The following is a 26,689-nucleotide window of genomic DNA, read 5'->3' on the forward strand; positions in this document are numbered from 1 at the left end:
CCGTTCTGTCAAGAGTCGTGTACGTCCAACCATTTAGCACCTACCATTAATTTCACTGTCCTATCTCTTTCCGTAGAAACTCAAGACAGTAGCACGTTAACATTCGACCAGCTTCGCTATTTTCGAGATACTCGTTCAGTCTCTGTGTGATAATTACCTGTCTTTTGTCAAATACCGCTTATCTCAGTGGTTTTCGCTATTTGCAGCTCATATCTTTGCCAGTGTGATCCCCTGTCCGTGTCTGCTCCGTTTACCGCATCACGAGACCGCAACGCCACCAGGTGGCATCCAACGTCGCGGTGTGCAGCAGTCATAATGATCTGGCTGATTAGTGTGTATAGGAGACGGATAGAAATTATCATGCTTTTTAGTCTCAAGAAACATACAAAGAGCCTTAAGTAAGTATTGCGAAATATATATGACAGGAAAATAAAAATACTTCTGTATGCTGCTTTACTATACAATAACAACCATAATTTTCCATAGTTGCTCGACCTTCATAATGGTAAAATGATAAAAGATTCGAAGGTAGATCTGTCATAAGTATGCACAGGAAGCAACAGATTTTCACTCTACCAGTAACCGCGAACCCTGAACTAGGAGGCAATTACGTGCTGTTGTCAAAATTAACAGGCGTTCAGTTGACTGACGCTATGCTGCGACGTGCTTTAACAACCTTCTTGCAGACGGAAATAAATTTGCAAATTTTCACATGCTGGAGGACGGAGTTCCCAAAATGGGCACAAATATCATTGAAATTTCAGGTAAAGTACAAAATAAATAAATAAATAAATAAATCCAAGCCGTAGTAGTCTCTGAAGCTTCCGTAATTTGTTGTCCCACTAATGGTAATTAATTCCACCATAAATGGGTGGTGGAACTTTAAATGTACTGTACACGCAACTAACCCACCGAGTAAGCCCAAAAGGAGCTATATATGAGTGCGGTTTAGCTGCAGATTGGTTGCAAAATGAATATTTAACTATGCACTATGCAATAGTGAAGTATCCTTTTGGCTATTGTGCCAGAGTGAAATAGCTCACCTTAGTTGGTGTAGGCCATACCCCTTACCTGTGGAAGACGTGGTTCGAATAGTTCTGCGGCACAATTTTTTAAGCTGAGCAGAGTTTTTATGTTTACTTAACTTCTGTAGATATAAAGAGATCATTACTGTCGCTTAGAAATACAATCTTCCTTACACCTAAGTGAGACGCAGCGACGCAAATCTGTGCTTTCGCTCTTTTCCTCATGAATTGCAATCACTCCGGTGAAGCTACTTCATTGTTGTGATTTTTCACTTGAAATAATCTGGGCATTGTTAGATAGGATGGAGGATGGAAAAACGTTATATGGAATAGACGTACACTATGTGATCAAAAGAAACCGGACTCGTGCCTGAAAAGGACTTACAAGTTCGTGGCGCCGTTCATCGTTAATGTTTGAATTCAATATGGTGTTGGCTCACCCTTCGCCTTGATGACAGTTTCCACTCTTGCAGACATACGTTCAATCAGGTGCTGGGAGGTTTCCTGGGGAATGGCAGCCCATTCTTCACGGAGTGCTGCACTGAGGAGAGTTATCGATGTCGGTCGGTGGGGCCTGGTACGAGGTCGACGTTCCAAGACATCCCCAAGGTATTCTGTAGGATTCAGCTCAGGACTCTGCGCAGGCCAGTCCATTACAGGGATGTTATTGTCGTGCAACCACTCAGCCACTGGCCATGCATTAGGGAAAGGTGCTCGATCGTGTCGAAAGATGCAGTCGCCATCCCCGAATTGCTCTTCTACAGTTGGAAGCAAGAAGGTGGTTAAAACGTCAATGTAGGCCTGTGCTGTGATAATGCCACGCAAAACAACAAGGGTTGCAAGCCCCCTCCATTAAAAACACGACCACACCGTAACACTACCGCCTCCGTATTTTACTGTTGGAACTACGTACGCTGGCAGATGACGTTCACCGGAATTCGCCATACTCACACCCTTCCATCGGATCGCCACATTGTGTACCGTGATTTGTCACTGCACACAACGTTTTCCCACTGTTCAATCGTCCAATGTTTACGCTCGTTACACCAAGCGAGGCGTCGTTTGGAATTTACCGCTGTGAAGTGTGGCTTATGAGCAGCCGCTCGACCATAAAATCCAAGTTTTCTCACCTCCTCACTGTCATAGTACTTGCAGTGGATCCTGATTCAATTGGGATTTCCTGTGTGATGGTTTGGATAGATGTCTGCCTATTACACATTACGACCCTCTTCGAATGTCGGCGGTCTCTGTTAGTCAACAGACTAGGTCGGCCTGTACGATTTTGTGCGGTACGTGTCCCTTCACGTTTCCACTTCACTATTTCATCGGAAACAGTGTACCTAGGGATGTTTAAGAGTGTGGAAATCTCGCGCACAGATGTACGAGAGAAATGACACTCAGTCAACAGAACACTTTCGATGTCCGTGACTTCCGCGGAGCGTCCATTCTGCTGTCTCACGTTGTTTAATTACTACTGAAGTCGCTGGAGTACCTGGCAGCACAACGCACCTAATATGAAAAACGTGTTTTTGGGGGTGTCCGGATACTTTCGATCACATAGTGTATTTGCCGTAATGGAAACGATATCGGCAGAGGTACGAATTTTGTTATGCAGCAAAATTATTTTGGACTAAAAACTAGCCGGCCGCTGTGGGGGAGCGGTTCTAGGCGCTTCAGTCCGGAACCGCGCTGCTGCTACTGTCGCAGGTTTTAATCCTGCCTCGGGCATGGATGTGTGTGATGTCCTCAGGTTAGTTAGGTTTACGTAGTTCTAAGTCTAAATGGACTGATGACCTCAGATGTTAAGTTCCGTAGTGCTTGGAGCCATTTGAACTTAAAACTAAATTTACATATGTACAATATAGCCATCGCATTGTGAGCAGAGGAGGGTACGTACATAATGTAGCCGTATCACTGTATTTTGCTCCAATTCCACAACCAGAAAATACCTGCCGGAAAACGACTGTCACACACCACCATGTAAGTCTGATAGTTACAGGTTTTACTGTCACTATGATTACACTTCATTTGCGGAAATGTGTCATGAGCTGATTGTGACGATTGCTTGTATGGTGTTGAGTTTATGTTGTTACGGATTGTGCTGAAAGTAATGCGGGATAGCACAGCCCTATTTCTTCAAGTTGATATCTCCTTTTTACTGGCACAAAGGGAAAAGAAGGTAAATTTGTACAGTGGAAGCACACATCTTAAATGCCATATGCGCTTAGATAGTTTTCGGCACTGGTCCATATTTATGCTGACGCCAGTGATCGGTAAATGCATAGCTCTGCCCCAACGTGCAAACCTCACCAATATTCGAATCGGTCGTCTGCAATCGTATGATCTCACTTATTAGGATGAGACCATGTAATACGTAGGGAGATTATAACAGAAGTTCAGAAAAATGATTATTTATGAATTGATTTGTTTCAAGAGTATGCATCTCTGAGTACTATGAGAATAATTAAGCATACACTTGACAAAGAGATATGAGGTGTGAGTTGTCTCTTCTTTTCTACAATTCTCATGTACGAGTCGTCTCATATGTAACTATACGTTGAATGGCTATGTAGTATGTGAATACATTTACTGCGACTTTTGTACAGCTATAAATGACTTTGGAGTGCACTGACTAATGCCTATACCCGTTCGCCTTACCACCTTCAACACTCATGTACGTACACACTCCGTGGAAATAAGTGTGAGATCTTCGTAGAATATTGATACTAGGCAAATTATTGGGAGAACTGGATTTGAGAAGTTCACCTTCAAAGCTAATTCCACTTTACTCAAGTTTCTTACCCCTCTCTTTCAAGGAGAATATTCTTTCAAAATTATTTCCTTTTCACGTCTTTGAGTGAGCAGGCTCTATAAATCCCATAAGCAATATAGTAAATAGTTTATCACAGAAACATTAATTTTTTTAATTTATGGAGAAGCACAAGACTTAATATTAAAAAAATAGTATTTCATTTGAAAAATACGAATGGTGTATGAACTGTCCTAGCAAGCAGATACTTAGCACCGTTCGAACGAATGCAGATAACTGAAAATTCAAAGCAGAAGAAAAGTCAGCGCTTAACAGTAGTGGACGCATACGTCTCCTTTTCTTTTTCTCGTCAATGGATAGTATATTTGGCAGAACCTCCCAGAGAATAAAACCCTTGGACGTTCACTTGAATAAAGTGGGAATGGTGACAGTATTCCGCCATGTTCCTTGATGACCCTGTGTGACAAGGCTTGCCACAGATCATTTCAATTGGTTTTGCATGACTTTAGAGCCTCAGTCGGTGTAGCTCTCAGAAGAGCTCGACGTTAAGGTTTCCCATATACATCGAATACTTGTTACGTTTTGCGATAAGCTTATCACAGGCAGGCGCTGATAGCGTGTCGCCTCTTGTCGGAGGAGGTGAGGTATTGCCAAACATTTCGCTGGTTGGTTTTAAGTGTTCGAAAGTGGTACGCCGCACGTTAGCTATATAAAACAGTCTAGAGTGGAAAAACTTTCGGTGAAATGGTTACGTTTATGTCCTTCGGCAGGAACAGACAGAAATTTGACTATAGAATTTGAGAATCAATCTCAAAGAATGAAAGAACTGAATTAAAATTGAAGTTATCTGTCACCCGTAGCAGAGATAAGAGATGTATTTCTTAAACGAAAATCAATGTGTTTATTTGACAGTACAATAGTGAAGCCACAGTCAAAATACATTTTTTTTTGTTTTTATGAAAAAAGAGGGTTACATTACCGGTTAGAATGAACTACGTCGTAATTTTAAAATGCAAAACATCAGTTAGAGAATAAATAATTCCCATTACATATTCTCCAGCTCATGATTTACATTTGAAAATGACGACGTAGTTCGTTGAAACCGGTAACGTAACCCCTCTTCTTTTAAAAAAAGAAAAAAAAATTATGTACTGTGACTATGACTTCACTTTTGTAGTGTCAAATAAACATTTAAGTTATATTTTGGTCACACTTTTTACTACAGTTATGTCGGGAAATAGAAAACCAGTGTTATGTCAACATAACGGTCACCTTGCGGAAGTTAAGATGCAGTGTAATTAGGAAAGAGCTTGTTTGCACCCATTTTGGAAAAATAAAGATGTAAGCTCTAATAGTATCTGCCAGAATGATTTATGAACCTTATCTCTACCCATAGTTTTGTTTCTCCACCGGAGTAATGACTGCTATGTCATCGTCTGTTTGGTGAACTTTAGCGAAAAAGACTCTCGTGGCCTTGGGTCTTTAATGGAAGGTACCGTTAGTACCTGGGAAAATGTCTCAAGTAATCAGCTGTTATCTCCTCACCTGAAGACCCTCTATCTTTTGCTTCCAAACGCGACAGCCATATTTTTAACTAGTCACATGACTGGTGGATATTATTATTCTCTAAGGATGATTCATTGTCATTTCCCTGAAGCCATCTTGTATACTCTTCAGTCCCCTTCCAAACTTCTCGCTGGGGTTTTGCAGTCTCCGTTTTCTGCGAAAGAGGGTTTCCCTGTCGCAGGTATTTAGACTAGGATGGATGTGTATACGTAACTATAATTGGTTCCCTTTGGTGCCCATCAAGAGAAGAGAACGCCAAGGACTCCATGTGCGCGCGCGCCGAGAATCTGCAAACAAACCGCTCACCTCTGGAATCGAGCGAGGGGTCGTCCCAGCTATTTCGCTCCCGTGGAACCAATTACCGTAGTCTGCTATGCATCTCAATGATACGTTATTAATGGTCAGATACGTCAACTTTTGTAGCTTTCCGATTGGTATTTGGAAGGTGACATATTTTATTTGAACAGTGCAGCGCAGCTTGGTTGTAGTGAACGGCATTACGATACCACCAAAATGTGATGTATTATGTATTTATTCACGATGAAAAAGTGTAGATCGGGCTTCCATCTCCAACTAACGAATTAACGCTACATCATATTAAAAGATGGTTCCTTGGTGACAAATACATATTTCTTTTATTGCAGCTTCTTTAAAACGTGCATGATCAGCTACCTCATATAGTTTTCGTCAGAAAGAGAAAAATTTAGAAGATAATAAATGGAGGTAGATGTTACAACTAAACGTTTCACGCCAAGGAACATTCCTTTCATTTAATGTAGTTTTAATTCACGCCATTTTCTATTCTAACAGATTCATAAAGATGCAGGATAGATATTTGCGTTGGTATTTAATTTTCGGAAATAATTCCTTGCCTAAATCTCTGGCGGATGCCTTACGTCCAGTGGATTCAAATGGCTCCAAGCACTATTGGACTTAATATCTGAGGTCATCAGTCCCCGAAACTTAGAATTACTTAAACCTAATTAACCTAAGGACATCACACACATCGATGCCCGATTCAGGATTCGAACCTGCGACCGTAGCAGCCGCGTGGTTTCGGACTGAAGCGCATAGAACCGCTCGGCCACAACGGCCGGCTACATCCAGTGGAGTTGCATTATTAAGTGGCCCGCCTGGCTGTAGTAGTTTTCTTTCTTGTTTCTTTTTCAGTAAACATCGCTTGCAAATAGTGAGAAATTGTTAAGAACTGTTATAGTCTGTCGTCTACATTTCTGTCGCGAATTACGCAGTTTCCGCCTACACTTCAGAGACAGGCCCTGTTACAGCCACTTACTCTATTTATGTGATTACATTCACTTATTCAGGTATCCTAGATTTTGACAAATTTCAAAGTCGAAACATTGCGAGTTGTAGAAAATCTGATTCCTTATTCGTATATATTCGTTTTTTAGCGTGATTACCTTTGGATTCCTGGGTTAGCTGGAGCTGCACGTAGGGCCAGAGCGATAGAGTCGGTACTGAGAATCGTAGTGACGGCTCTGAAAACAATTGCCATACTGCCTTTCTCTTTAAAAATTTTATACCTCTTTTTCTGCGCTCTGACCTACTTATGGAGACTCGATTAGGGCTGATTCTGTACTACACATCTGTACTATTTAATACAGTCCTTTGGGTTCTTGTTCCCGTGCCAGAGTATATTTAAATGTTATTCTTAATAAAGAACTGTCCTAGTTATTACCTAGTGTTAGTTTTCACGTTCTTGAAATAGGTTAGGCACTGTTGCATTGCTGACCAGAGGGACTCGCCGTTTACGTTTCGCGAACGAGCGTGGTGCTTCGACTCTTCGCGTTCTTACTAGTACTTCCCTTCTCATATACTCGTTTTTCGAAGACAATTGCTTACGTGCAGTGTAACGTACATCGGATAGTGTTTCCTTCGTCACACGTTCGCGGTGGTAGTGTTGTATAGTGACCGATTCCCCTGACGCGGGTGAGGTCATACAGAGGGCACTAGAAGTCTGCCATCAACACGTACCGACAGATGTTCCGTCGCCACCGATGTCCGGCCCACGGGTGAATTACCACTCCCGGATGCACAGATTTTTCAGCAGCAAGAACAGTACCTAGAACATCAACCCCAACAGCAACACTTTCAACTACTGCAGCTACAACAACAACACCAGCAATATCACCACCAACAACAACAGTTGCACTGGGCTAGTCAGCAAGTTATCCATCTCAAAGACCCTTCCAGCTTCGCGCCATGAAGCCTATGCACCTGCAAGTCAGCAGCAGGAAAGTGGTCCCCTTAGTAAACGGCTGTGTGTCGACTCACCTCCTATCCAGTATGTATGCGTGAATTACCGGGTTCGGATCCCCCTTCTAGTTATGGTAAAAGGCAGACAAACTCAGAATGCTGAGTCAATGTTGACTTCCACTGTTGCGGTCGCACGGCCAAGTGTCAACAATCGGTATAGCCGAGGAGATGCAGGCCATTACATTGTCTTTGTGGAGAGCATAGGTAAGAACGCTGGCCAACTCCACCCTTAGTCGGTAGGCAAGTTATTATTTCCCTATAATTCTCATGGTCCGTACCCAATGACAGAACGTTCATGCGCTTTTCTGCATCAACAAAAGCTCCAAGGTGAAAACAAATCCCACGCTGCATCGGAGAGGGTAATTGGTAGCATGCAGCCGTCGCACTTCGCTGTTCTCCGACAGCCTCCCAGTACCAAAAATCCTCTAGATTTCCCTCCTCTAACTTTAAGGCATTCTACGCAACCAATGGTCGTTTTACAAGATTCTTCTATGCGACCAACGTCACTACTGGTGTTGCTTCAGTTAGGCTCTCTCCCTCATGGTCCCGAGCATCGTCAACGTGACTTCCAGTTGGCTGACAGATCGGGTGCCACCTCTGGCACGAGAGGTCCATAGAAATTGTGGTGTCACCGCCAGACACCACACTTGCTAGGTGGTAGCTTAAATCGGCCGCGGTCCATTTAGTACATGTCGGACCCGCGTGTCGCCACTGTGTGATCGCAGACCGAGCGCCACCACAAGGCAGGTCTCGCGATACGGACGAGCACTCGCCCCAGTTGTACGGATGACATTGCTAGCGACTATACGGACGAAGCCTTTGCTCTCATTTGCCGAGAGACAGTTAGAATAGCCTTCAGCTAAGTCCATGGCTACGACCTAGCAAGGCGCCATTAGCCTTACATAGTTTGAGAGTTATCGTATAAATGTCTCAAGAAGAACGTTGTAAACCACAAAGAATAAAGTTAAGTATTCGATGAGCTGCATACTTTTCTTATTAGAATCAATACTTATCCTGTTCCAGAATTCACGCCAGTCGGCGTGTGTGTACGCGTGCCTTTCTTTCGGCTGCCTGTCACTGTGGACTGGCTGCCTTAGCAGTCCACATCATTGGCGACGAGGATGGGATGTCTTCCACGACGTCTTCTGCCACCATCCAAGCGTTGTCTGCTATCTTTTGCATTGAAGGTCTTCCGCAGGCTATTGTTTCCGACAATGGCCCACAATTCATGTCCGCAGAATTTCAGTCATTCTGCCACGCCAATGGTATTCAACATCTGACATCCGCGCCGTTTTCGCCTCAGTCAAACGGTGCCGCTGAACGATTGGTCCGGACTTTCAAGTCACAGATGTTGAAGTTGAAAGAGTCGCATTCTCGGGAGGACGCGTTGTTGCTCTTTTTGTCTTCGTATCGCTCTCAGCCCCGAGATGGTCGCTCGCCGGCTGAGTTGCTCCACGGTCGTCCTCATCGAACCTTGATGTCTTTGCTGCATCCGCCGCATCAGGTTCCTGTGCAGCGGCAGACTCCTGCTTTTGCTCCAGGCGACATTGTCTTTTATCGCAACTATCGGGGTTCACGGCGTTGGCTCGCAGGGCGCATTCTTCGCTGCCTCGGCCGCGCGATGTATTTGGTTTTGGGGGCCTCTGGTGAGGTGCGTCGGCATCTCAATCAGCTGCGCCTCTGTCGTCGCACGGGTTCTGCCGCTCCCCGTCTGCTTTCAGCGACGGTGCCTTCCGGTCAGCGCCCTGGGGACCCATCTACTGGCTCGCCTCATCCCCAGGTGTTACCGACGCTGCCTTCCATTTTGCCCCATGGCGACGCGCCGCCGCAGTCGCCGCCGCCGCCTGTTCTCCCGCCGGCGCCGCCCGCAGTGGACGCTTCGCTGCAGCCGCCAAGCGCTTCCATGGGTCACGCGCCGCCGATCGCTTCCCGTGACCAGCTGTCCTCCGTCATGGAACTCATGCCCGCTCCGGACCACATGACGTCATCGCGCGTCGGGTACCCCGACGCAATGGCGGTCGACCCTTCGGCCCCTCCTGTCTCTTTACGGGCGCATACACCGCATGTTGACGTGCACCCTGGACTAGGTTTTCAGGCGTTTCCTAGCTCCCCTCGGACCGAATGGCCGGGTGCGGGTGGCACGGCCTCGCCTGTTGTTAGGCTCCCCACCTCATCGTATACGTCAACATGGGGTCCTCCCCACGGCGGGCGGAAGCCTTATAACACGACCGTTCGCCGATTTGCGGGGGAGGAATGTGGTGTCACCGCCAGACACCACAATTGCTAGGTGGTAGCTTAAATCGGCCGCGGTCCATTTAGTACATGTCGGACCCGCGTGTCGCCACTGTGTGATCGCAGACCGAGCGCCACCACAAGGCAGGTCTCGCGATACGGACGAGCACTCGCCCCAGTTGTACGGACGACATTGCTAGCGACTATACGGACGAAGCCTTTGCTCTCATTTGCCGAGAGACAGTTAGAATAGCCTTCAGCTAAGTCCATGGCTACGACCTAGCAAGGCGCCATTAGCCTTACATAGTTTGAGAGTTATCGTATGAATGTCTCAAGAAGAACGTTGTAAACCACAAAGAATAAAGTTAAGTATTCGATGAGCTGCATACTTTTCTTATTAGAATCAATACTTATCCTGTTCCAGAATTCACGCCAGTCGGCGTGTGTGTACGCGTGCCTTTCTTTCGGCTATCTGTCACTGTGGACTGGCTGCCTTAGCAGTCCACATCAGAAATGGTGTGCTCCTAGGCCAGTCTGGCGACAGGGCTTCTCAGACATTCGACACTAATATTCTGTCTTCCATCATATTCACCAAGCCCCGCTCCAACCCAACCAATATCCTCCTCAATAAAGTCAACAGACACCGTCACTTTGTAATAACAAGGAATACGTCATTGAAAAGAGTATCTCGTTTATCATGCGCTTCTTGGAAGACGCGAAGACGTAGCCACCTGGAACTTTACAGATACAGCCTCCCCGACGACTGTTACCTCTCCTACTTCTGCCTAGTAGCTGTGGCTGGTTTTAGGGTCTTCCAATGGAATGCACGACTTGCGATTGCCAATGAAGGGGTCCTTCAACATGAACGTTGCCAACCCAGGTTCTGTTGTCTGGCTTATTGCAGAGACTGAGATGATGGTAGAGGAAGTGTCGCCATCTTCGTTAATAATGGACTGTATCACACCCCAATAAAGATATGGCACGAGGCTGTCGACAGCTTTCAAACGATACCTGCCAGGCTCTCTACTCGTGGCTATTTACTGCCGGCCAAAATCGTATATTCCCCCTGAAGAGGGGTATGCACTGGTTCAGCAGTTGGAACCTCCATTCTGATTTTGTGGGGATTTTAACGCGCACAGCAGACTAGGCGATCTCGTAAATGAAACGTTATGCAAGGAGGTTTGTCACGATTCATGATATGGCGTAGTAATGGATGCCAAACTATCGTCATTCCTCAACGTAGCGTCCTCGCAAGCACAGGTATCTATGTTTAGGAATTATATTATTGTAGCGGCATGCCAATCTATTCTACAGAAAAGGATGATGACTTGCACCATCCGATTCACGAATCCCTTATGCGACCGATAAAGTTCGCGTCGGGTTGTGCAACGGAGATGGGCTTGTAGTCGTCTTAAACGGGATACTACGTGGAGGAACTGTGTTACCTACAGACGGATGGATGTGTTCACTAAGCGTTTTCTCAAGGCTGACACTCTTGATGGACGTATTTGGTCGATGGTGAATTCGCTCAACAGGAAACCAGTATCTTCCAAGCGATTAGATCTGAACAGACCAGTTTCCCACCATTATCGCATTTTTTACTGTCATGCCGTTACCGATCGATCTCGTGACTACAGGTGCCGCTGACGATCTACGAGATGGTTTAACTAAGTTATTCACTCTCACCGAACTCCACAGGGCCCTGACGTCTTCATCAGATACAAAGCCTGGCTATGACCAGATTCACTACTCCATGGTTCTATATTTGTCTGACGATGCAAAACGTGGGCATCTTTAATAACATCTGGAGGAATGGAAATGCTCCAGACGACTGGAAGACTCAAATATTTGCCCCCATACTGAAGCCTGGGAAAGACGCTGGTCATGCGACATCTCATCGCCCGATCGCATTGTCACCCTGCGTGTGTAATATATTCGAACGTCTCTCGAAGCTTCATGATTTGAATGAACAATATCGCATCATCTGTTACAAATCTTTATTGAAGAATACGACCTCCTTCGCAAATTAGATTTGCATCCTCAGGTGCTTCAAGTCAAACGATTCAGTTTCTATTTAAACCGGATAAGGTCATTCCCAACATTTAAATCCACGTATTTAAAACTTCTCACTCACAAATGTGCTAGTGCCTGTGAGAAAATGTATTGGGGGTTAAGGCCAATCGCCTCCAGCCTGCGCAGGAAGCTTTGCTGTTGCCGGCGCCAACTAAACGCTATCGGTATTCTCAAGCCTCGCTAAGAATGGTGGTTGGAACATGAGAACTTGCTTCCGGGGACGCAAAACAGCTTCCTTAAGGACAGAAGTACTTCTAACAATATCACCTTGCTTGCGATAGAGCTCGAAGCACGTTCTTCACTGACGAACCCTTAACGGCCTTAATTCTTGTCTTTTCGAGGGCGTACGCCAACGTCCTGATATCTGAACTTATCAACAAATTGCAACTGCTGCACCTCTGGGTGATGATTTTACGGATCGTATACAGTCAGTTTTATATACAGTCAGTTTGGTGGCTGTACGGTATATATCCACGATCAGCCCAATGTGTTGTCCCTGCATAGTGTGTTGTGGCCTCCCGCAGGGCGCGATACTGAGTCGCTTACTGTATGCGCTGTATGTTACCGACCTAGAGACATTGTTCAGCCCCACTGCATGCGACTTACCGACACATGTGAAATTATCGACGCATGGAAGTTCAAAAATGGGCTCACTTTGTCATCTGACAAACCAGTTGCTGTGATATTCACAAGGAAACGGCACAGTGACTTCTCATCCGATCTTCAGTTGGCTCGTACATATTTCCTGTTCGGTCACATGCTAAGCTCCTTGGTGTCTAATATGACGGCAAACTCATGTGGATGCAACATGTTGCCTAATTCATCGACAAGTTGTATAATACTGAGAATATCTTGCGTATACTTGCCCGATTATGGTGAAGAGCGGAACTGAGGAGGTGTGTAATGTTTTGATCCGTTCTATCTTAGATTATCGTAGCGTTGTCTACGGCATGCAGCACAGTCTGCGCAAGCTTGATGTCATCCATTACAGAGTCATTCGTCTTATCCTCGGAGCCATGAAATCAACGCCCGCCAGTGCTTTGCTAGAGTAAGCATCCATAATGTCTGTAAGACGGCAGACGTCAGTCGATCCTCGCTGTCCGATTGTGCCTCCCTTACGGCGGTGGTTCAATTCTAGAGAATCACTCAGGCACCTCATAGACGACGCGTTAACAGAATTCCTTTACTAGTTCGCAGCTACGAGAAATGGTACCATCTCCTCCCACTCATTCTACAGGACACAAAACTACCCGTTTTCGTTTTTCGTGTAGTCTGTTCTTCAATCCAGCCCCATTGTCATGCCTTCCGTCCGATTCCCGAACGGAGATCAACGTCACTCGCGACCTGGAGCAATTTCTCGGCCGCAGTACGCTCACATCTATAAGGGCAGTTCTGTACCTGAGACGGGTGTGGGATGCGCTTTCTTTAGGCCTTCTAGTAGCACTTGCCAAATGTTTGCGCTTCCATCTGAATCTTCTATCTACATGGCGGAGTTAGTGGCCATCAGGGAAGCCATTCATTATAGTACCCAAACATTCAAATTCGTTCTGATATTTACGGACTCTCGAAGTGTGCTACAGAAACTGCAACATCCCGCGTTTGATAAACAGACCAAGAGATATGTTCTGGACGTCTAGGCACCCATACGAGACGCGCAGCCTTTGGCCATTGCCGTCCAATTACTCTTGATTAAAGGACGTCATGGCACTCTCCGCTGAGGAGTATTACGGATGGACAGTTGCGCCCAATGTCGATCCCTTACACGGATCTCATATCGACAATATGGACGGCTATTTATCACGCTGTTCCTCTAAATGGCATGTCTCTCGGCACTCTAAGGGGTCCACCTGGCTACCATACAACCGAACGTCTCTTTTCGACCATGGTTCGCCTCGGTGCAGCTACGTAGACGTCAAGTAACTTCTGTATCCTCATGCAGCTAGGACATGGATGTTACCCCACGCACCTATATTGGTTGAAGATTACCACTTCTGGACATTCGATAAGGACTCAACAGCAGTAGCGGATCGTAACCACACCATATTGGCATGTTTCACGCTCACGATTGCAAAGATCGGTTGCGAGAGGATACCCAATCACCATCAATGTTTTTGTTTTAATCCACCGTTCTGATAAATATAACTTGCTCACAAACTATTTGAAAGCCTTCGGTATCCAAATTTAATTAATGAATTGCCGAGGTCTTCATTTTCACTCATTTTCACATGGCGTCAGCGCAGTTTGTAACCAGGTGCGGAATTTTGTGTTTTAATTTGCGAACAGACCTCTAATTGTACATTAAACATTCATTATTGCTGTCGTGTTCATTTTATGTCATTTTTTGTTTTTTCTTTTACTTTAAATACGTCTGTCTGTATGCTACATTTCACATTTTGTTATATGAGGCTATTTGCAGATTTCTTCCTTAGTTATTATTGTACTTACTGTACGATGTACTGTGATTGCCCTTCAATATTTGTCTTTTACTTTAAGAGTATATGCATATCTGTCATAGCGTTGTTGTATAGTGCTGTTTGTAATTCTGCTCCAATGTTGTTGCTATCGCTGTTGCTGGCTGTTTTGCGTTTGCGTAATTGCGCTTTTATTTTACTTTGTGTGCCAACTTCATAATTTTGTTCCGTTCTGGCTTTCTGCAATTATGTTTCTTTGGCACTTTGCAGCCGTTGTTGGCTGTTTGGTCCTTGTAACCCAAAGCCAAAGTAAAGAAATAAATAGAATAGAGGGGCTCGCATAATCATGTTAGTGAAGTAAAGAAAGAAGAAATAAACCTGTAAATGTAGGATCCCATAATTTCTCTGTCAGAAAGACAGCTAAGACTACCATTTCCTGCCCCTCCGAACATCATTTTTAAGTTTATTATTTCCCATATGCTGCACATAGCGTTAGTCTCTCTCTCTCTCTCTCTCTCTCTCTCTCTCTCTCTCTCTTTCCAAGCATTAATCCTGACTGGCGGGATTTGCTGTTAATGGGATGTGGCATGTTAATGTAAGGGGTGGCCAGATGCCCTTCCTGTCGCCACCCCGTTCCCCCTGGGAAAGAATTAGTGTACCCCAACTGTCTGCATCTAGCGTAATCCATGGAATAGTGCGAATGTGTTCAGATGTCTGTGAGCCGTGTAACTGAGGCGGAGCGTGGGGACCAGCCCAGTATTCATCTAGCGGGATGTGAAAAACCGCCTAAAAACCACACCCAGACTGGCCAGCACAGCGGCCCTCGTCGTCAATCCGCCGTACGGGTTCGATCCGAGGCTGGCGCGCCTACCCGAGTCCAGGAAGCAGCGCATTAGTGCTCTCGGCTATCCTTTTTTTTTTTTTTTGCCCCGAGCGTGTCTCGAATCCTGGATCTCCTGCTTACATGGCAAACGATTTATTCGACTTTTTTTACAACGCAACAAATTAAAATAAAATAAAAGAAGTCATTTCGACAAAAACAAATGGGTTAAATCAGAAAAACGTATGTGAACGGATATAGCGTTAATTTTAACGTGCCCACGCCTTCTTTCTTCCGTCACTTCTACATCTTGAAACATTTAAGTCCAAACAAGAGCGCCCACAAAAAAAGGGGGGGGGGGAGATTTCAAATCATCCAACTCCTTGTCGATGAAAAACAAGATACAGCATATTAGAAAAAAGTTCACGTTGACGTGGCATCCTGAGACACGTCTAATGGGCTGTAGCCTTATACTGGGATAAGGCACACGGAACTGCGTCATATCTACTCACCATTACGTAGTGGACATAATGTCCAACAACTCACATGAAGGCATTGTTCTTCGATCGGGGAAAGAAAGATGAATCGTGACGCACGAGAATCTCCCCAGAGATAGACGCCTCCGACCTTCTGAGGAGAAAAGCCAGTTGTCGGCAAAGCCATCTCCAACGGCCATGACCGCAGGAGATTCATGGCAATGATTGCAACGATCCATCACATTGAGGCCATTACGAAAAAGTCGCCCGTTGGTAGGTATAATATCATGAACAACTCGGTACCACGAGAACGCCACTTCCATCGGGAAAATCAGGAGGCTAACGTTAGACCAAACAACCTTCCAATTAATTTCTGTCGACATAGCTTCCACAGAGTGAATACTATGAGGAATTGGCCAGCGGGTTATCAGCATTTTTTAGGAGAGATTCGCTTGGGAAAGGACATTTACTCCTAAATAACTGACTTCAAGAATAAATTCCTTAACATGCCGTAGTTTATAACTAATCCTACTAGTATCTACTGGAAGTGTTAAACTCTCCGATCGGATACAGTCATGAAGACGAGTTGTAACTGACTAGGGGGCGCATAGACATGTTAAAATGGAGCGACGGATGAATAAGGCAGAAGCCTTAACCCGAATGTCAGGGAGGTCCAAACCTCCCAGCAGACGGGAGCGCACCATGACCCCATAACGCACGCGAGAAATAGAGTTGCGCCAGATAAACCTGCCAGTTAAACTTTGAAACATGCGGTACATCATCGCAGGAAGTTGAAAGATTTGTGCAGTGAAATAAGCCTTACTTAACACGTACGTTTCCATGGCTCCGATCTTATGAAGGGGTGAGAGGGTGCGACGCTCGTGTTCAATGACTGCTCCCTGAATCTTATCCGAGACAGACTTACAGTTGATCGTAGTCATCTTTAGCGGACAGCTGTCATTTATAACACCTAACGGTCGATATCAGGTGATCTTCAAAGCCCTTGGAATTTAAACAGCGTCAAATCTGCGCAAACTGAGTAAGTGACATTTCTGGTAATTAACCCGCGCACCCGTAAGACGACAAAAGGCATCAAAAACTTCCTTCTGCAGTGGTATATCATCATGGGTACGGAGAAGAACCATAAAGTGATCAGAATATGCACGAACGGTAAACCTTTCTCCCAACAGCGGCCAGCCACCCAAACGAGCAGTTATAGATCGCTATAAGGCTTCCAGAAACAGCACGTAGAGCGACATAGATAATGGACTCCCTTGAAGGGCGACCTGACACACCGCGATGCGGGAAGTAAAACGGCAATTTACATCAACGGACGCCCGAATACAAGTATTTACAGAGCGAAACAGCCGTCGTGCAGCATCGTTAAAACCAACAGTTGTCAACATTCGCGTAAGAAATACATGATGAACGTGGTCGAACGCTTGGTGAAAATCAATGAAAGGAGAAGCGCTTGGCACGGGAATCGTGGAAGCAATCGAAATTAAATCACGACATTCAGCAACGGGAATCAGGAGAGTACGACCCGATAGACAACTTTTATGGCTTGTGATGATGGTAGCCGACAAAACCAATAGTCAGCTATTTACCGCTCTCGCCACTATTTTATACTCATAGTTGAAGAGGGTTATGGCCGGACCTGATCCACACGTAAACGTCCCGGCTTTTTGGGGATCAGGACAATTTTAGCAACCTTAAAGCTGACCAGGAGAAGGCCTCCGAAAAATACTTCATTCACATAGAAGTTATCGTATCTCCTATCAGGGGCCAAAATCGGATATAAAATTCTTTGGGAAGGCCATCGAAGCCAGGCGATTTGTGGGAGGGAGAACGAGCCACAATACCAAGTATAGCACCGGGATGGAATACAGAGAAAAACTCTTCCTGGTGAGCTGGCGTAAGAAGACTATCAAGGAGGGAGGAAAAATCAACAGACGATGGACCGTCTGAATCCACTTCAGTATAATGTTCGGAAAAGTACTGGTAAGTTCAAGCGTTATATCACATTGGGAGGACCACTCACGCCCATCTAGAGAACGAATGGTAGAAAAACACGTCCTTTGAGATCGTTCGTGAGGCCGAAGAAGATGATAGAGAGAGGTCAAATTATCCTGTACGATTGAAAGAGGCTGGGAACGCAATCGGACACCATCTATTTGCCTCCGTCTGAGTTGTTGAAGTTTTGCCTTCACACGGTGGACATCGACGAACTCAAGGGGGCAGCACGAGCATTATCGCAAAGATCGGGAAGGACAGCATAATAAAATTCCCTAGTTCGCCTTATTTCAGCCGCTTTTTCAGCGCTAAAATGCTTGAGTGTATTTCGAATCTGAGGTTTAGCAAAGGTAACCCACCATTTTAGAAGTGAGGAATAAGGCGCCTGGGACTGCGTTGTGCGCCGCCATACGTGTGCGATGACGCCTTCCAGAGTGGGGTCCGTGAGATGTAAAGTGTTTAGCTTCCATATAGGGCGCGAAAGATCGACCCGCTGTGGCACATGGTTAAAAGTCATTGAAACAGCACAGTGATCAGTGAAACTGGCAGTATTTACATCAATCGATAGAAGCTGACAACATATGGGGGCAGATAAATAAAAGCTTTCCAGTCGGCTACTTGAAGTAGTTGTAAAAAAAAAAAAAACGTAAACTGCAACAATGAGGGATATCTGCAAACCCAAGCATCTTGGAAGGACGTCACCATATCATTAAGTTCACGACAATTCGTATTGTTGGGGGTCTGATCTACGCGGCGTAAGACACAGTTAAAATGCCCCCCCCCCCCAACAAAATCTGGTGCGGGTTCCGTCGGAGTAAATAAACAAGTTCTTCCTTATAAAACCGCGTGCGATCGGATGAACCACCGGGTCCAAACGGAGCGTAAATAAAACTTTAGGTGAGGTCATAAATACTGCAGCCTATACCGCGACCGTCAACTAGCGTTTCGAATTCCGTCAGCGGGATTCCATCTCGATAAAGCAAAGCCATACCGGTAGACTTTTCAGGCGCCACATTGAAAAACATAGAGTATCCAGGAAGACAAAACACATCAAATAATACCTCTTGTAAACACACGATATCAGCTTGGGAATCGTAAATAAACTGGCGTAACGCAGCAAGCCGTAATTGGGAACATATCCTATTAACATTGAGGGTTAGAAACGCATATGCCTGCATCCGTTAGTACCTGAAAGGTCAATGAAACAACACTAAGGAAAAAGCACCCGTCACGTCCTTCTCTCCTCAACGTCCGGAGGCGGGGGAAACAAGATATAATTCTAATCCTCCCCACCGGAAGCCAAGGTATCCTCGTTTTTCTTTGTACAACGTGCCGCTGCACGTACAGGTTGAAAACGCTGTTTCACACCACTTCGTGAAAACTCTCTTGATGTGAAAGGGTAGGAGGCATGTCAAGCTCCGATTTGATAGAGGAGCCATCGCCACTGCACTCATCGGAAACCGGGGAGCAAAACTCAGAACGACTAACAGCAACATCAGGTACAGAAGAGACAGGTAATGCTGTGCCAGTGTCGGATGGCATCTCCTTATCATCAGGAAGAGAACCGTAGAATCCTGTTGCTCCACCGCCTCAGCGTGGAGGAGGGGTGGTGTTTCACTGGAACACTGGAAAGACTGGTCTGCATGCAACGTCTCTACGGGTGAAGTGGGGGACACAAATTGAACACACACTGCAACATCAACAGAAGCAGCTACAGCATTTCTGGTAATACTGGAATCACAAGTAACGTCAGTAGACTACTCATTACCGTCAGAAGGTGCACCTTCTGTCAACGGCGTATCAGAAGAACCAGACTGCAGTGAGGCGTCCTCGAAATCTGTACCGTCCTCAGTCCGCCGGCGTTTGACTTGCGCTGCAGGAACCGTCGTCCCCTCATGGACAGAGGCCGCACTGGGACGTGCCCGTAACGGCGGAAATTCGCGAGGAGTCGAGGGTAATGTTGCCCCTACATCGCTTAAAGCTGGAGATTGACTAACAGCTGACAGCGATGACACTGTGTCTGCTAACGTTAAAGGAAGACGTTTTCCACAGGTCGACGTCAGAACAGTAGTACGGCAGGGCCAATAAGATCTGAGATGACCACTCTCGTTACAGAGAAAACATGTTCCTTCTTGACCTGCATATGTAACATGGATCCGGTAACCACAAACAGTTACGTGGGATGGAATATTCTTTTTGACGCACATGTCCACAGTCCAGATACTACACTACTGGCCATTAAAATTGCTACACCAAGAAGAAATGCAGATGATAAACGGGTATTGATTGGACAAATATATTATACTAGAACTGACATGTGGTTACATTTTCACGCAATTTGGGTGCATAGATCCTGAGAAATTAGTACCCAGAACAACCACCTCTGGCTGTAATAACAGCCTTGATACGCCTGGGCATTGAGTCATACAGAGCTTGGATGGCATGTACAGGTACAGCTGCCCATGCAACTTCAACACGATGCAACAGGTCATCAAGAGTAGTGACTGGCGTATTGTGACGAGCCAGTTGCTCTACCACCATTGACCAGACGTTTTCAATTGGTGAGAGATCTGGAGACTGTGTTGTCCAGGGCAGCAGTCAAACATTTTCTGTATGCAGAAAGGCCCGTACAGGACCTGCAACATGCGGTCGTGCATATCCTGCTGAAATGTAGGGTTTCGCAGGGATCGAATCAATGGTAGAGCCACGGGTCGTAAAACATCTGAAATGTAACGTCCACAGTTCAAAGTGCCGTCAAAGCGGACAAGAGGTGACCGAGACGTGTAGCCAATGGCACACCATACCATCACGCCGGGTGAAACGCCAGTATGGCGATGACGAATAGACGCTTCCAATGTGCGTTCACTGCGATGTTGTCGAACACGGATGCGACCACCATGATGCTGTAAACAGAACCTGGATTCACCCGAAAAAATGACGTTTTGCCATTCGTGCATCCAGGTTCGTCGTTGAGTACACCATAGCAGGCGCTCCTGTCTGTGATGCAGCGTCAAGGGTAACCGCAGCCGTGGTCATCGAGCTGATAGTCCATGCTGCTGCAAACGTCGTCGAACTGTTCGTGCAGATGGTTGTTGTCTTGCAAACGTCCCCATCTGTTGACTCAGGGATAGAGACGTGGCTGCACGTTCCGTTACAGCCATGCGGATAAGATGCCTGTCATCTCGACTGCTAGTGATACGAGGCCGTTCCGTATTACCCTCGTGAACTCAACGATTCCATATTCTGATAACAGTTATTAGATCTCGACGAACGGGAGGAGAAATATCGCGATACGATAAACCGCAATCGCGATAGGCCACAATCCGACCTCTATCAAATTCGGAAACGTGATGGTACGGATTTCTCCTCCTTACACGAGACATCACAACAACGTTTCCTCGTGTCAGCACGTTGTAGATGTCGCCACCGGCGCCAAACTTGTGTGAATGCTCTGGAAAGCTAATCATTTGCATATCACAGCATCTTCTTCCTGTCGGTTAAATTTCGCGTCTGTATCACGTCGTCTTCGTGGTGTAGCAATTGTAATATCCAGTATTGTGCTATAACACTGGAAGCGATGGTGTGCTGACCAGCGGTCCCATCTGATATGCCGTATTACTCCAAACTGAAGTAACGATGTTTTATGAAATGAATCGTCCACTTCAGGTGGAAGGTTATAAATGCTAACCGGAGTATACTCGAAGGCCGCATTTTCAAAGAGGACTTGGCTAACGGAACCATCAAATGGCTCTGAGCACTATGGGACTCAACATCTTAGGTCATAAGTCCCCTAGAACTTAGAACTACTTAAACCTAACTAACCTAAGGACATCACACACATCCATGCCCAAGGCAAGATTCGGACCTGCGTCCGTAGCAGTCCCGCGGTTCCGGACTGCAGCGCCAGAACCGCACGGCCACCGCGCCGGCAAACGGAACCATCTCGATATGTAAACAACACTTCAGAACCAACCCTAGAGAGAAGCCCTCTACTTGAACGGGATCATAAAACGTCACAAAGAAAGCATACAAATCAGATTCGAAGCAAGCCGTATCTACCTGATTAGGTGTAACACAGATAACATCAGCCAACCAATCGTGAATTTCTTAAGAGCCAGGTTGAACACGACGCGTACTCTGTACTCTTGTCAAAACTGAAACGACTAGTAGCTCGGCGAGGAACAGATTTAGGAGACTCGACAGACACCTTGGCGAGGGCAGAGAATATCGCCGCCCAGAGGAAAACGACAACACACTCCGCTACGCAAGTGCGATGTGACTCCGGCCGAAACATCAACAAGACTGAATATCTTCGACACAAGCGGCGCCGCGGCACAAACGGAAGTTCACTACGACCTGCTCGCTGGACGCGCAAGGCGACACTAATGTGGAACCCTTCACGATTTTGCGTGTCATCCTTGCGCAGGGGTCACGCTAATCTTCTCTGTATCGTTCCAATTTTAGTATATGTACCGCCGAAGCGAGTACAATCCTCACGGGTGCTGCATATAGTGTTAGTATTTCCAGGTAATATATTTCATGGCGTAGCAGCGTCGCTTTGCGTGCATAAGCAGCAATGTCATGTCTCAAGGATGTGCCATTTTCTGTTGCGCGGAATATTCTTACTCTCTCAAGAAGACTAGATCACAAATGTCTTGAATCTGATAATGTACTTAACATGTCATAATTAGTGAGGAGTATTAATCAATATCACAGTACAACTTCGGTCAGGTATGATAAAATGTCGCCACGTCGACCCCCTTTCACGGTTCTCGCTATACATGCAGCATCTTTCTTTTATTATCTACCAGTTAAGATCTTTTCAATATTCACTAGCCAATCGCCCCGGCTTCACTTTGGTAGCAATAAGTATCTACAGCTCGACAGCATTTCTGGCGTAGAGGTATAGCTGTGTAAATATATTAAACATTTAGATGGCTGAATATCATCGCCTTCACGCAACTTAAACGATTTAAGCAGGACACTCCAGGAGAGTTCAAAGCAGACGCGAATGTAGCCAGTTACATATATAAATGCGTTTGGAGTGACATCTCGAGGAAATGATGGGGGCTGCGAACTACGGCTACTCCCGCTGTGTGTAACTGCACCGCCATTTCGGCGTGAGCTATGGCCACTTGATGGACTCGCCACTCCTGCGCGGGCTACATTTTCTGTGTGACCTTTTGCTGGATTTTCCAACGTAACGGCGCTACAAAGCACCCTTTGCAACACAACATAGCTACGAAGGCCCCTCTGCCACGTAATATCAGTATGAAGCAGCCTCTGACACGCAACATTGGTAGACAGCATTCTCCGCCAGCCAAGACTGGTACGGAGCTCCCTCTGCTATGCAACATCAGTATGAAGCATCCTTGACACATAATATTGGTACAAAGCACTGTCTGCCATTCAACACTGGTATGAAACATCCTCTGTCACAAAAAGGCTGTGAAGCACCTTGCGACACACAACATTTCTACGAAGCACCATGTGCGAAGCAACACTGTTAAGCATAACGCAACCTGTGCCACAGTAAAGCCTATAACACTGCAACTACATTTACGTAGCTTGTGCAACCAAATACCACATTTGGTTTATTACGTACTATGCCCAACAGAATAAATAGTCCTGTCACGGAAAAGCCACGTATAACACTGTATCTTCATTAACGTAGCGTGTGCTATAAAATACCAAGTTTGGTTTATTACGCACTGTGCCCGAACAGAACAAATAGTCCTGTCACGGAAGAGCCATGTATAACACTACCGGCGGCTACTGCTATACCATAACCTCAAAGTTGGAGGCAGATCGTAAAATGGAACTATCTTGTTAAAGCAGTTATGATATGAAGCAACAGAGCAGTGTTACCCTCTGAAAGGAATTTTGTTGTGTTGACCGCGATGTACCTACCGGAGGTGGCTTATTGAAAGTGAAAGTCAGAATTACGTAAATATTTAAACAGTACCGAACAATAATTTACCTATCCACAGAGTCCAAATAATAGTAAAAAACGATAGCCAGCCTAATTAGGCATAAGAATGAGTAACCATTCTTCATTAAGAAACTAATTGTGAGTAGCTTAAATGGGCAAAAACAGCCTATACTTTGTCACACGAGAGTGCAATGAACCCTGACGTCTACTATGTTCACGTTAAGGTTGGAGCTGACAGAGCAGAACGAACTATTTGCATAAATAGATAACGAAACACATTATTACCTTGAGGACTTAGTCTCAATAACGTTACTGTTAATATTCACGTTAGAATCGTAAGTTGGACATAGGCTCAATATTACTTTTCAAACAAATCCCTATCTGACATGAAATATGGATACGGTTCACAGCAAAATTAGTTATTGTGCATAGATTAATTCTCTCACTACTAAACGCCTTTCTACTTAGCTTGAAAATTAAATGGAGTTCACTAACAAATTACTTCTCACTGTCTTTTGAATAAAGAAGTTACTGTTTTCATAGATAGTGGTATTTTTATTAATTGTTATCTAGCATGAGCACAATAGACAAGCTGTGGATCCTGTTGCACCATTAATATGCACTTTTAATATACGAGAGGAACCCAATAATGTACAGAACTTGACAGGAATAGCAAGAGTAATTGAAACTTTCTATAATTAAGTAACTTTGGCATTTGGACTACTTTCAATGGGGGGCCTTAATCTTGACCACTGTAGTAGAGCAAAATAAATGCACTTTCATTACATTTGTGAAACAAGGACTTAGCAAGCATGAACATAGAACTCTCAACAGTTACAGTTCTGAACTTTTACTGCAGCGAAACACAAGATTGAGATATTTGTAAGAGCTTTCAACAAACAGTATTAATTTTAGCACACTCTAATGCCATATTAATTTTAATAAGCTTTCAATAAAGGACACTCGGTAAGCACTTTAGCGTGGGAGGGACCCTAAGTGGATATGTGACTGAGGATAAATCACGGTAGGTACAAGAATTCAGTTAAAATTTACCTTATATTTGAGTACACTATAACATCCTATGAGCTGATCCTTCACTGTACATTATTATAGTCCTTCTGTTCCATTACAGTGATTGCGCAATGTGGTGGCGAGTGCATGTTGGTAGGTGGATTTGCAAGTAGAAATGTTGGACTCTGTCATTTCTTGCTGGCGATGATAGATACCAATTCCAGAATAGTTCCAGCTCTTTATCCATCCATCCGAGGCATTAGCACCTTGGGAAACGGCACCAAAAGCCTCTCTGGGCACCAGCACAATACACAACTTTTATATGAGCAGTTGACAGTTTGGTAGCTCGTCCCCGACTGACTCTCCCTTCCACCTTTTTATCCACGCCAACCATATTTTTCGCGCGCTACACAGTTCCGTTCCCGAGGGGAACCACACCACCTTTTACATACAAAATAACTAAGAACCCTAAGTGAAGGTCAGCAGTTTACATAACAGCAACCAAACATATTAAATAAAACAGAACTTTTCACATATTGACATTTCTACAAAAAATTATTTAAACAAAATTACAATTATATACATTAAGTTTTGTTCCCTCCAAATGTGAAAGAATTTAAATGGTAGATACAATACATTGCACAAAATCAAACCATGGCATCAAAGTTTTTACGAAGGAAAAAAGCGAACACGCTTGTGCTATCAATGCAATCAAAACATTTACAGAAACTAAACGTTGTGACATTAAACATCAAAGAAAAGGCCAAATAAATCACTGCAGCATTAGCTCCATGGTGTTACAAGCCCTCTACGGTATGAAGTAAGGAGGGCCAATTAAACAGCGGTCGCCATTTTTGGGCCAAATGACTTGCGCTTTTCATAGCGTATCAACGGCCCAATGCTTCAAGATGAGTTTGTTATCATTTTTCGAAGAAAGTGAAAATCCAAAACACAGGTCAGTAGTTAAAATTATTATTATTTACGCGAACTGTGCCGAAAAGATTTTCTAGATATTCGGGGGTGAGACAGGAGAATGACTGCAGGTTGCACAGATTTTCACGTTTTTTTTTTTTTTTTTCTTATTTTGATATTTTCAAATAGAATAATAATTTGCCTCTACAACTCCTTAGCATCATCGTATTTCTCCTCTTCTACATTGTACCTACAGTTTTTCTGTTTCTTGACGTAACTAATTTTAATCAATGAAAGATGGTTTATATGAAATATGTAGTCGACATATCTGAATATTTAAGCATTTTCTGTGCATCTACATACTTTATTGCCGCCGCAACAATGATCCTGGAGCGTGTAGGGTAGACCACAATTCATTTTCTCGTAATATTTAGGCCTTATAAGATTTTCCCTGAGATCCCACGCAATGTTTGGTTTAGTTTCATCACACAATTTAAGGACACGTTGAAATGAAGAAGAAAACTGCAAGTGGTACTTTATTAACCTATACAACACAATATGAAAGTAACAACCCATCTAAATTTCTGAGATGATTCCTGAAGTTCTTCTAATGTGAGGTACACTTGGCATAAAATACAGCTACAGTTCTGAAGAACAGAGATGTTGGCAGTGGTTTTTGTTACATGATATTGACCTGTTTTAATGCCACATTCACGCCATAAAGCTTGAGTTTGTTCACCTATATCAGATACAAACATATCGATCATTAGGCCAATATCTTCACACTTCTTAATAATGTCCCACAAGAATGACTTGAGATCCACAGATGAAATAGACTTTCTCGTGAAATGATATGCAACAACTTGCTTCCATCACGTACTTAGTCTTCCGTGCGTGAACACCAGTGCATGCAAAGTGTGAATTTCCTTTGAACCATTAGCTCGAGGGAGTGTTGGGTTTCCAATGACGACTTTTGATGCTACGTCTTATAGTAGCCATGGCACACCTAGCACAAGAGCTAAGTTAATTCAATGTGTCCGTCTTAAATTTCAATGCAGATGCCTTATCAACTACTGTATCTGGTGTAAAAAGCAGTTATTTCCGTATTTGGCGATAGTATCTGTTCCCAAAAGAACAGATAGTATTGATGACCGTGCAGCTTCTCGAGAAT

At 44.7% G+C, this 26,689-nt stretch overlaps 1 long non-coding RNA gene and 1 other non-coding gene across 2 annotated transcripts in view; both read right to left on the reverse strand.

Annotated features, from left to right (window-relative positions):
• The window catches only part of LOC124803641, a 1,814,685-nt gene that overhangs the window by 1,645,972 nt on the left and 142,024 nt on the right, over positions 1-26,689 (reverse strand). The window lies entirely within an intron of this gene.
• Positions 22,045-22,151, reverse strand: LOC124721653. The gene has a single exon (XR_007006368.1). It is a non-coding gene; the product is annotated as a U6 spliceosomal RNA (small nuclear RNA).

The sequence above is a fragment of the Schistocerca piceifrons genome, chromosome 1, assembly GCF_021461385.2.
Source record: "Schistocerca piceifrons isolate TAMUIC-IGC-003096 chromosome 1, iqSchPice1.1, whole genome shotgun sequence".
Taxonomy (NCBI): domain Eukaryota; kingdom Metazoa; phylum Arthropoda; class Insecta; order Orthoptera; family Acrididae; genus Schistocerca; species Schistocerca piceifrons.